Here is a 12,795-nt window from a genome sequence, read left to right on the forward strand (position 1 = left end):
TTATTCATGATGCCGTGCATGCTGGGAAACAAAATCTAGCTTTCAGCACCATAGAAATCACAATAGAAAGTAAAACCGGCATTTAACATTCATAAAATTGCCAAATTCTTGATCAAACTGATATGAAATGTCTTTCCTCTTGCTCTTTCTTTCACTCCATTACGTACTGTGAAGGATATAAATAAAAGCTGTAGTGAATACTCTATTGATTGGATGAGATTTGCAGCCATAAGGCAGAAGGTACTTGTGTTTGGAATTGGGCCGGTTTAAGATGGACGTCATGAATTAGACATTAGGTGCTGGAGAGACTCCAGCGGTTGGCAATAGAGGGTTTCATCAATGACACCATTCTCACTGCACGCGCGGAAAAAAGGCTTGCTCATAGTCAAGTTTATATGTGTGATTGTGTGAAAAAGAGTGAGATGTTTGTGCTGCAGTGACACAGGTGATCTCTCCTTGAAGAAAATGTGATTTGTGTCAGGGATTAGTGGGTGAGTTCCCTTGGCTGACGCTGCGGCATTAAGCCGCTTCCACACGCTAATTAACCATCAGATGAAAGAGTTAAGCGGGGATCACTTCACACTTCTGCTTGTGCTTGGCTTGCCAAAGCCTGCACTGTTTTATATGTAGATTACCAGCCTAGAAGGGAGGGTGAGCATGAAAAGCGTATTGAGGAGAGTGGCAGAATCAGCTTCCTCTAACCATGATTGGAACTTACTGCATAATAAACCACATACTGTGGCACAATGTGAAGAGGGAGGGTGAACAACTACAACTGTGAAAGTATCCCTGTCAAGCAATCTTTTGATTTATCTTGAGCTAAAAGCAACACACTAGTGTGTATGATTTTATAGTGAATGCGTGAAAGTAAATTTTTCCACTTTTGTGAATTTGCTGGTTTTGTAGAGTGACAGGTACTGCTTCAAAACTTGTGAGCTGCATTGCTGTTTACTACCCATTTAGGCAGCATCCTCATGAGTGATTTGATTTGGAATGTTGTACACAGGCAGCGACTCTTATTATAATGCTCCTTGCATGAAGCACACAGACGACTTTATTTATTTATTTATTTATTAATTATCCTTTATTTTACCAGGATAGTCCCATTGAGATGCAAATCTTTTCTTCCAGGAAGTCCTGGCCAAAATGGCAGCACAAAAAGATTCACAATAAAACAATTACAAACACATAAAACAAGCAAAAAAAAAAAAAAGAGAAGGCAGTTTTGCCAAGCTCTGAATATACTCTTGGAACATTTAAAAGTAGTTTAGCAGAAGATCTAGTGCTGTAATTACAAGTATAAAAGGATAAAAGATTGCAAATGTAAATTGGTAATTTACCCAACAGCGCCTTAGCGATAAACAACAGCATGTGCACTTTCCTTCTTTGAAACAAAGAGGACCATCCCACCAATTCATACATATTCCTATACAATGATGAGTGTGTGAAGAAGCACTCGTCACAAAAAGTAAAGCAGCATGGTATACATAGTCCAATTTTTTAAGTGAAGATAAACTTACATGCATATAAATCACATCACCATAATCTAACACTGAGAGGAAACAACTGTGTATAATTCTCTTTCTCGCTTCAAAAGAAAAACATTTCTTTAAGCGAAAAAGAAAACCCAATTTTAGTCTAAGCTTTTTAAAAAGTTTTTCAGTATGTACATAAAATCCCAATTTGTCATCCAACCATATACCCAAGTATTTATAAAAACTTTCTTTCAATAGATTCTCCTTGTAAAGTTGAAATAGGGTGATCTGTTTCAGTGCGACAACGAGTGAAAAGCATGTATTTTGTTTTCTTTGAGTTTAAAACCAGTTTTAAGTTGGACAATGACAGTTGCAGTAACTGAAAAGATTCTTGCAAGAGCTCTATGGCTTGATTCACCGAATGTGCAACTATGTAAATAATTGTGTCATCAGCATATAAATTAATTCTAGCTGAGGTTATCCCACGACCAAGGTCATAAATATGAATAGAAAATAAAACTGGTGCTAAAATAGAACCCTGTGGAACACCTTTTGTCATTTTTAGTTCATTTGAAATAAAATTTTAACCTGAGACACACTGAGTAATTTCTGATGAATAATTATTGAACCAATTTAGAGCCATTTCACTAAAACCTATACAACTTAGACTTGACTCCGAGGAGGTCTGTAATAGCTGAAGAAAGTGATTTGTTAGCATTCCCATTCATCTCAACGGCCATAAGTATGCAATAAAAAAAAAATCTGCTATTTTTGCTCTTGGCATAGCCTTAAGGATTATGAGTATTGTATGCAAAATGAAGAAGCATAAATATACCATCACTTAACAGCCTCAGAGCTCATGGGAGTTGAGAAAAATCTATTTCACTGTGGAGAAAATGAATGGGATATAATTACTTAATCTAGGACCTGACTTTTGTGCTCTACCCTGGCTTTAGCATGTTGCAATATTTTGGCAAATAAAATGATATAAAAATATATAACACTCATTTAAATAGAGTCCATATTAATTAATGGAATATTTTATTAATATTTGAAGCTGAATTTTTTGTTCATCTTGGATGGATTTTTTCCCCTTACAGTCTCCATGAAATGAAAATTGCTGTTATATTTTCTTCTCTATTGTGATACTGTGTATCTGAGTGAAATGGCTTGAATTTAAAAAAAAAAAAAATTGTAGGGTGGGACTTAATTTGTCCTTCTGGAATTGGTTGGATCATTGTGTTTTGCTAATTGCTGTGATCTCATGTGAGTGACATATTGCTGGAGGGGAGGCTTTATTGCCCAAGGATGTAATTATGATTTCACTCACAGTTGGAATCAAATAATTGCCATTGAACACAGACAAATCTTGGAAAAAAACTAACTTCCGTTAACCAAAAAGGGGGGCTGTACCATCTATGTACTGTACATATTATAAAGCCCAAAGTATACTTCAGTTTTGATGTGAATGCTAGTTTATGCATACTGAATTTATAACCTTTCAATACACTCCATTTGATAGCATTCATGAATCGACGTTCAAGGAAAATCAGTTCACCTGGCAGCTGTTTTGGACATACATCAAGACCAGCTTGCATGTACTTGAATGGGTAAATACTGAATTCCCAAAAACTGTTTGCCAAATAACATTTAAACAGTAACAAAACCTCACATGAACAACCATCCTATAAGTGTTCTTTCTTAATCTCAAACACCTTTAAAAAGCATAGATTTTAGATTGGTCCAGCCAATGCACATATGTCTGTGGGAACCGGAAACTTCTGTTGGCAGCTGCAGTGAAGCAGTGAATTTAACAATTGGCGACTGGCTCTTTTACGTGGAAGGTGTGATATATATTCCGCCATATTGCATGTTGCCCTTTCTTCCTATTCATTGTTATATGTTAACATTGACAAACTGAGGATTTTGTTCAGTGTCTGGCTCTTTCTTTCCAGAATTTATAATCAATAAAAATGTTTATGCTCTTTCAAGCTAGAGTTACCTTAATTCACATCCATCAAACGGTTCTATTGTTGTGGTCATCTCCAGTATTTTGTTGTTGTTCCGCATCTTCTATTTCTATTTCTACTGTGAATCAACGTCCATGGTCAGAGTTGCTGTCTTGTGGACCAACCTAATTAGTGAAAAAATGCAAGGTCCTGTGTGAACTTAACGTACAATACACGTACCAAACAATATGCATAAACCCAAGTAAACTTTGCTGACTGAGGTCTGGTTATGTCATGTCGTGCTGTTTTTCAGATGCTTTGTCAAATGAAAAATAGTCCAACACAGTACATTCTGTTGCATAGCATTGTACAAGAATGTTTCTTGACAAAAGCGGTCCCATGAGAAAGGGGTTGGGAACCTCTGGGCTAGTTCATAGCACAAACCACCCATGTGAATGCCATCATAATCTCTAACTAACAGTTTAGAACCTACAATCTCTGCAGATCCGCTGAGAAGGCTTTTGGGGAGGGTGTCATGTGTTTGTGTCTTTTCTTCATGACGGATCAGTGGCCTTTCAGTAGAACCCCATCTGTCCCATAGATGGAAGCGAGTGCTTTGTCGCCATTCTGAGACTCTGTCATCACAGTCAGCCTTATCATTGTGAACGTCTCCCTGCCATGTAATTAATTTTCCCTCTTTTGTTTTGTAGTTTTCTACTGTGCACTCTTTTGTTATAGCCCCCATAAAGGAGTTATTTCTGAATGTTGCCTTGTTTGGAAATAATGAAGATAAATTAGTCTTTTGTTTTCTCTGAAGGAAAAACTTTCTCAACCCCTCCGAGCACAAGTAATTTGTGTTCCCCATCTGAACAAAGACGCATTTTCCTCCTGCTGTTTTCTCTGTTTTTATTTCTTTCTTTCCTTTGTGTTTTCGACGTCTTCACTCTCACTTCCACTCTAATTGTCACTCTAGCCACTTTCCTCTTCTTTCCAGCTTAATTTGATCAAATTAGTGGCTTTTTCTGCTGCTGCTGTAGACGTCTCGATGGAGATGTTGTTGGAGATGTCTCAGTGGAGATATTTCACTAACGCAGCGCTAATAGCCGAGCTCACAGATGCTAGCCTTGTTTGAACTCCAGCAGAATTTGACTAATTCACAAACACCCCAATATACACACTCCGTACACAAATGAAAGGTTAGCTGACACCATTTCACACTTGTCATTTTTCTTGTTTTACCACTGAGAATTGTACATTTTGTAATTCGCATAAATTGCCACTTTTGCCAGTTGTTGTGGAATCTAACGAGACTAAGTCTCAGACACATAATAGCTTGAATTACTGTTCTTTTAAAAAAACATTTTCTGTGGCTTAGTTTAGGTTTACTAGACCCAAATTACTTCAAGTGTCTTCTGAAACCTACAGAGTGAAATTTCATTTTACTTGAGTTCATTCCTTTTGCGCACAGATCAAACATTGACATTTAAAGTCAGTCTATCATCACTCTGTGAACCTCCCTGAGGCCTGCCTTCCTCTCTCTCTCTCGCTCTCTCTCTCTCTTTGATACACAGGATTAAGGTCCACACTACTTGAGAGCACTCACAGATCCCATCCTGATTTAGCTTTATCTCCACACTGGCCAGTCTGTTTGTGTGTGTGATGTATTGCATCTCGTTGTCTGCTCCTCTTCCATCTGAAGCACATTTATGTAAGGCTATCCACCTTATTTTTAACGTAAGAGCAAGTGTGGCCATTTGTAACTTGAATGTGCGAGGCTTCCGGAGTCATCTGCTTTCAATTATTTTTAGCTGTACATAATAGCTTGTTATGCTGCTGGATATTGCAAACTGGAATTTCTTATCATATTATTTTAATGTATTGTCGTAATTATGAACACACTGGTTTGAAGCGCAAATAGTTTTACCATTTACTGCACTTTGTTTTTCTTCAGGTTTTTTACCAATGGCGTCTAATGAATCAGAATTTTCACATATTCACAGAAAATAGCTTGCAAAATACTGTAAGGTGGATATGAATGTGTTTGTTTGTCCACGCAAAGTAATTGTGAAAAGATGTACTCTTCCCCCACAACAGTTTACCTTGGAAAGAATTACCTTTTAAGACTTTATTTTATAAGCACTTGGCAAAAGCATTTCATGCTAGATTTTACAAATATTTTTCCTCGTCTTTAGTTCTCACACTTTTTGTCATTGACACTTTCATCTGCCTTTCTATCCATCGCCTGCCTCTGTTCACTCTTGAAGTGTTGACAGACTGTTTTCATGTCATTCAGCACCCAATTGATTTTTTTTTATGCCATCAGACTATAAGACCATTTGACAAATGATCACTGTGCAGAACATATCATCCAGAGGACTCATCAGTCTGACCCAGATCAACAGCAGATACCAGACATTTTTAATGAGTGATAATTTTAATGAGTGTATCATTATTGTGGCCTTGAGAGTTTGTACAGTAGTACTGGTACACAGGCAGTGATTCAAGCCAATGACATTGAGATATCTCAAGGCACATGACTGACATGTCCAGCCATGCTATCAATATCAGCTTTTGAAATGATTAAGTGCTTAAGCAATGACGGCCCAACACACACTGATTTATCTGTATTTATAAAAGTGGATCAACATCAATCTAAGGTGAGGTCATTCATTTTGCTCACTAAATTCAAAACGCCTTTCTGTCTAAGGAGATGTACTGCCTAGGCATACGTCTATGAAGGTATGGTTGCTCAGGCCACCCTCTGTGTCCCTCTCTTTGGAATATTAATGATGTTAATCAATTTTTATAATGTCAGCAGGGTGCAGGCTAACACAAGCTGACATTTACATAAGAGAATATAAATCTGAAATTAAATGTAAATCTGGAAAAGGCCAGTGCTGTCCCATGTCAATATGGAGTAATTACATAGAGACCCACAAAAGTAGAAAATGATGCACTGTTGGCAAGGTCAAAGGTCAGTCTATTCAGAAATTCCTTGGTTAATAGACATTACGCTAGTGTATTGTAGAATTAAGACCAGATAAGCTGGAAGTAATTCAGAAAATCCCTCCGTTATGTCAATGCAAAACAAAAATCCAAAACATCCTTGAACTAAGAGTATTGCAAATCTGAAAAACCTTTTCTCACTAAAATTGTAGTCTTGCCAAGCCAGACCTTCAGACTGACGGCTGAAGGTCTGGAATCCCTGGCAGCGTTCATTAGCCTGCCCATGTCAAACAACCAATCACAGTTTGTTTTGTTTCAACGTCACGTTTCAGGGCGTGGAAATGTCTCCACAATAACTGACCGGTGTGTAAAACTCTCTGACATATTTTAAAGATTCTATGCCGCAAACTTATATATTTCACATACTTTTGAGAATCCAAAGTAGACATGTGCCGGTATTCGGTAATGCGATATATCACAGTAATGAATATTCATGATATTGTTATCGTGGGCACTACTAAATACCGTGAATAATTATATATTACAAATTATTCAGAATTTGGAATGCATTTTAAGAATACTATTCCCATCATGGTCAAAATGCTCAACACTGCTGTATGCTGCTTGAAAGATGCATGTGCGCTCTAATGTAAACAAGCATGCATGAGAAGCACATGGGGGAACACGAGAGACATGCTGAATGAAAGCACATTCACTCTCTGACAGCACATGATGCTAAACTGCAGAAAATGCAGCCCTTACCCTGGAAACCCCATAAATGAAGCAGCTGCTCCACTTTCTAAAACATATTTAAATAATTTTAAATAGCCATTCAGATTTGTGTATACACTATGGTGTTAATCGCAGTGCCAAATACTTAAATATTTTTACTTAATAGGCTATTTATTTTCAAAGTTTTTTTTTTTCATTTTTTCATTTTAATCTGGACTACAACATGCCCTAGATATTGTTTGAAAGTGTTTTGATTTTTTTTATTGTTCATTCACACTTTACATTAGGGCTTCATTAGGTAACATTAGTTAATTCATTAGTTAACATAAACTGCCAATGAAAAATTAATTTGAACATTCATTAATCTTAGGTATTCCAATATTTAATAACACGTTGTTAAAATCGAAAGTTGTAGCTAACATGTACTAAGACTTGTATTCTTTAACAAAGATGAATAACTTCTGTAGCAAATGTAGCTATTGCTCATTGTGAATGTAAATGCATTAACTAAGGTTAACTAATGAGGTCTTCTTGTAAAGTGATACTTATGGGTCTTTATAGTTCTTTTGCACTTTGATCTGTGTAAAAATTGTAACTTTATATATTGCTTTATTGTATTTAAATGTTCAGTTATTTTTGTTATAAGAAAAATGTTATTAAACCTGTTATACTGTATTGTGACCACTTTTAACTTAATTTTAATGCCGTGATAATACCGTATACCATGATAAAAGCATTAGCAATTAATCTCAACAGGAAAATTTGATACCGGCATATAGTTTAGTTGATCCTGATAAACGCTTGTCGTCACAGTTGTAAACATGACGTCTTTCTTCTTTTGTAAGGGGGTTTGGTGCCATAGTATCTTTGTTTACACGCGGAATGTTAAAGAACGCAACACACACGTCTCCTGGAAATCCTGTATAATTCAACCAATCCGATGACGACTTCGAAACTCCTGAAGTGTTTCCATTTTTGTGTTCCATATGCATCAGACGTTCAGTAGGCTGAGACTGCTAAACTTGTAAATGCAAAAACTGTTACACACAATTAACTCACATTCCTTAACACTAACCTAATGTGCATATAAGCAAAATTACTAACATAGTCACTGTTGCACAACGTTCAGTTCACTCTCAGAGGATTTAATGATGTCAGGTACAAAGATACCATTGAAACAGTAAGAAGTTAACACTCATTTTTAATTCAGTGTTCAGTAGGGTAGACAGACTCTGGGCTATCAAGATTCTAGATAAAACCATTCTTAAATCCTACATGGATATTCTATTCACTAGGAAGAACATGAAAGCAATGCAAACTTCATGCGTTGTTTACTCTTTACAATCTGTACTCATAAAGTATATATTTTGTGTATGTATTGCTTTTTTGCATTTTGGTAATAACGTAATAATGTCGCAATTCAAATCCATAAAATACATGCTGTCATGGATGTCGAATAGCAGGAAACTATTTGTCTTTTTTATCGCCATTCATGGGAAATCATGTAGAAGTAAGTTAAGGCTGTTTGGAAGCATTACTGGTAATGAATTGTGCATTTGAAGTCAATAATAATTCTGCTACACTGTTGCTGTCATCGATGAAGGATAAAACAGAAATTTCTTTACTTTATTATTGAAGCCTTTTGCTGTGTGAACTCGGAAGTGTGAAAAAGGTCTATTAGGGAGAAGGCGGGGAAGGAGATCATTTGTCTCTGATGACATCTGTGCTACTGTAGTTGACCATGTGCTTCTCTGTGGACGATATTTGATAGAAGTTCATCTGAGTGGAAAATCTGTCATCCGGTTATAGAAGTGGCTTGTGAGAATATTACTTCGGAGTCTTTCCAGAAGTTTATTAGGTATATTATTTTAAACTGTTATTCTCATACAGTGTATGATTGAATGTTTTGTAAAATTTATGTATTTATTACAGAATTATGCATTTTTAGCTAACCTGATTCAATACATTTTAATGTTTTGATGGATTCATTCTCATCCACATTACATTAACTTAACATTTAACATTAACTTATTCAGTTAAAAATATACTCTCACATTTTGAACAGTTTCTTAATATGCTTTTTTTATAGTTGGTGAACATTGAGCTTTATTTGAGGAAACATGCCTTTTCTACTGGGGAAACAAAGACACATGTTTATGCTATTTTAAGATTTTCCTATCAGTATTGTCAAATGACTGCCTCAAAATGAGGGCAGTATTGTACCAAATAGAGGTCGACTGATTCATCGGTTTTGACAGTTAATCAGCACCAATAGCCGATTACTGGAACAATCGGTTAGCGCCAAAAATCCATGCTGATAGTTTTACCGGGATGCGTCCCTTGGTGGAGCAGCTGAAGGTCTGCTGTCATTATACAGTACCAGAGCGGCCTCTAGAGATGGAATCATTGACACCTTGTGCTGTTTGTTTTGACGCTTGTTTTCATATCATTATAATTCATATCATTAGAGGCTAGCATTAGTAGCACCTAAAGCAGTTGAAACAATGTGAGGAAAAAACAAAAGTTGCATATTGAAAGCTGATAATGTGTGAAAGCTTATTTATATGTTCATGCAGCCGACAGAAACACATAAACCAATCAGAAACACATCCTATTTCAGTTTTACTGTAATACAGGGGTGTCATACATATGACCCGTGGGCCAAATACGGCCCACAAAGGTGTCCTATCTCGCCCGTGGGATAATTTGAGCAATAATATAAAATAATCAATAAAACATTATTTTGAAAATTAAATAAAGTGTATTCGCTACAATGTTTTATTTTTTTTTCTAAGCGGAACAAATTGCTCATTTATTTGCGTTAATGTTACGTCTTGGGACCCCTAACACGCGCACGTTTTAAAGCAGGGCCAGAATCTGGAGCAGCACGATGATAATATGATAATTGCTGATGCTTGTGTGGCAAGGTACTTGTGATTTTAAACATGTCCAAAAGAAGATATTTGACCTGGAAGTCAATGTTTCGTTCGTTATCTGGCTCGGTTCAGTCAGTGTACTGTTTGAGTAAATGAATTACTCCGGGATATTGGTTTACTTGAACTCAGAGGGAGTGTCAGCCATGTTAAAAAAGTTAACAGCTTAAGTCATTTGTGGATTAATGCTTATTGTTGACGGGAACCGTTTCAAACGATTCAGTTCGATTTGGTGAACTGGTTCAAGAAGATCCGGTTACATCGAGTGATTCGTTCGCGAACCGGATGTGCTGTGAACGCGCTGATAACAGACCCGGGAGAGAAGTCAATGCTGAATAAAGATGTAGTTTTTGATATTTTTGGACCAAAATGTATTTTCGATGCTTCAAAAAATTCTAACGGACCCTCTGATGTCACATGGACTACTTTGAAGATGTTTTTATTATCTTTCTGGACGTGGACAGTATACCGTACATACATTCTCAATGGAGGGACAGAAAGCTCTCGGACTAAATCTAAAATATCTTATACTGTGTTCCGAAGATGAACGGAGGTCTCACGGGTTTGGAACGACATGAGGGTGAGTCATTAATGACATAATTTTGATTTTTGGGTGAACTATCCCTTTAAGATGGGGACTTGCCACCAAAAAAAAGACATTTTGAGTCAATATTGCACACCCCTAAAATAACCTAGCATCATCTTTGAAAAAAGTTTTTCTAGATTGTTTTTGTAAATGATATTGTAGTTTGGTTAACATCAATGTAATTGTGAGAAAACTAGGGTTTAACAAAAGGTAATTTGCCCCGCACAAGAGGGATATTTTCTCTGAACCAGCCCTCAGCCTAAAATGAGTACATACATATTTTGTTATGTTTCAATGATATTCCTTTAGTGTAGTTCACTTGTTTGAAGCAAAACCTCTCTAGGTTTAGACAACACAACAGTACACTAGAACAAAACAAGATCTGGAAATATCTCTATAGGCATAGATGCTGGAAGACTAGACAAAGATGCTGATGAAAACTAGAATGTTTTCAATGAATTCAGTTGGATTTTATGTTGGTATCTGTCTGTCTATCTAGCAGTACAGTGTATACTTTACTCTGAGGGCTGCCCTTTCTTCAAAGTTTTTCTGCAGAAGTCTGATATTTCCTTATTTTCCAGTCCACTTTCCATTCTAGCATCAGAAGGGCTGCTCCTGAACCCTGTTATTGGAAGAACCTCTGTCTCTTGCAGTCTTTTTCATAGATACATTCATAGGTATATGCGATCAGACATTAAGTTTGTCTTTGAGGTGAAGGTCATGCCAAATTCTTTGAGCCCACTGAAATTGGAGCCATTTTTCTTTCTTTCTTTCTTTGCTGCTTCATTGCTGTAGTACACTTTAGATTGAAAATAGCTTTTAGTCACCCTATGTGGGTGTGTGTTTGTGAGCCTGTCCCCTTTTTTAATGTCTTTACGAGCTGACCAGAGATGGAGCAGAGTGTGTACCCGATTTGGGGCTTCATGGAGTTAATTTTGCATTTTGTTTGTGTGTGTAGCAGTTATTGAACTTGGAGCAAGGTTGTCCTGTGAAGGTCCACGTTCATGTTGTCCCATACTGACCACACTTGCTCCTGACCTCTGTAATGAAACATTTCTTCAATGCATCCAATATTTAATCCAACTCATTCCAGACTGGACAGAGATGAAACCATCATATCCTCTGCAACCTTCACAAGCACAGACACTTTGTCTTTACCGGCTTGAGCTGAAACAGACCTTGAAGAAAGACGTCTTTGACAATATTTCGTTTTACTGCCTAAACAAATTGAACAGACATGGGGTGGGAGTTTTGAGTGCCTGAGGCTGCTTTTTTAATCAGTGGTTGTTTTAACTTGTTTTGCTCCGGGACCCCGGTTACATTGGGTCAGACATCAAGTGATGACCCAATACCATTCCAAAATTGCTTTTTGTGGGGAAAAGGCCCCTACAATTAAAAAAATTTAATGCATTAATAATACTGTGTACTATGTTTTGAAATACTATTAAATTTAAATTAAAAAAATTACATTAAAAACATAAATAAATACATATATATTAAATTACACTAATTACATATATATATATATATATATTTATATATATATATATATATATATATATATATATATATATATATATATATATATATATATTTAATTGTGATGTAAAGAGTACAGATCCTTTAACAGTCGTAATGTTTGTTTGGTTTCTAAATTTCTCTTTATTTCCATAATAGACATTGTGAGGAGCACAAATGATTATTCTAGTTGCAAATCTATTTTAGTATTTTGGATACATTTTTTCTTTTAACTTGTGCAGTTTTGTTGATGGTTTTTGAGGATGAGGGGATGTCACGCAATCTGCTCATGCTGGAATCTGGCAAATTTGCTTTTACCAATACAAAATTTGCCCCAAAATGCCATCAACAACAAAAGTTATGAAACATGTTTTCTTCTCCCAGAGGCTTCTGTCTGGTGTAGATACTAATATTCAGGAATAGGATGTTGTGTAAAATGTTGAAGCTGATTTTGAAAGGTTATGTTTTGATAAACAGATGGTCTCTGAAGCATCCGTCAGGCTATTCAAATAACATACAGCTTCGGCACTTTCCTCCATGCCATGCACATATATAAAATAACAGGAGACAGATCTCATCTAGACAGACAGAGTGCCTCTCAAGCCTGCACTAGACTTCAGATCTTCTGCATTTCAGACATGGGTTATGGGAGTGTA

General features: G+C 36.4%; 1 protein-coding gene across 3 annotated transcripts in view; it reads left to right on the forward strand.

Moving 5' to 3' along the window:
* The window catches only part of dpy19l3 (dpy-19 like C-mannosyltransferase 3), a 42,950-nt gene that overhangs the window by 19,780 nt on the left and 10,375 nt on the right, over positions 1–12,795 (forward strand). The window lies entirely within an intron of this gene.

Source organism: Cyprinus carpio, chromosome B7 (assembly GCF_018340385.1).
Source record: "Cyprinus carpio isolate SPL01 chromosome B7, ASM1834038v1, whole genome shotgun sequence".
NCBI classification, from domain to species: domain Eukaryota; kingdom Metazoa; phylum Chordata; class Actinopteri; order Cypriniformes; family Cyprinidae; genus Cyprinus; species Cyprinus carpio.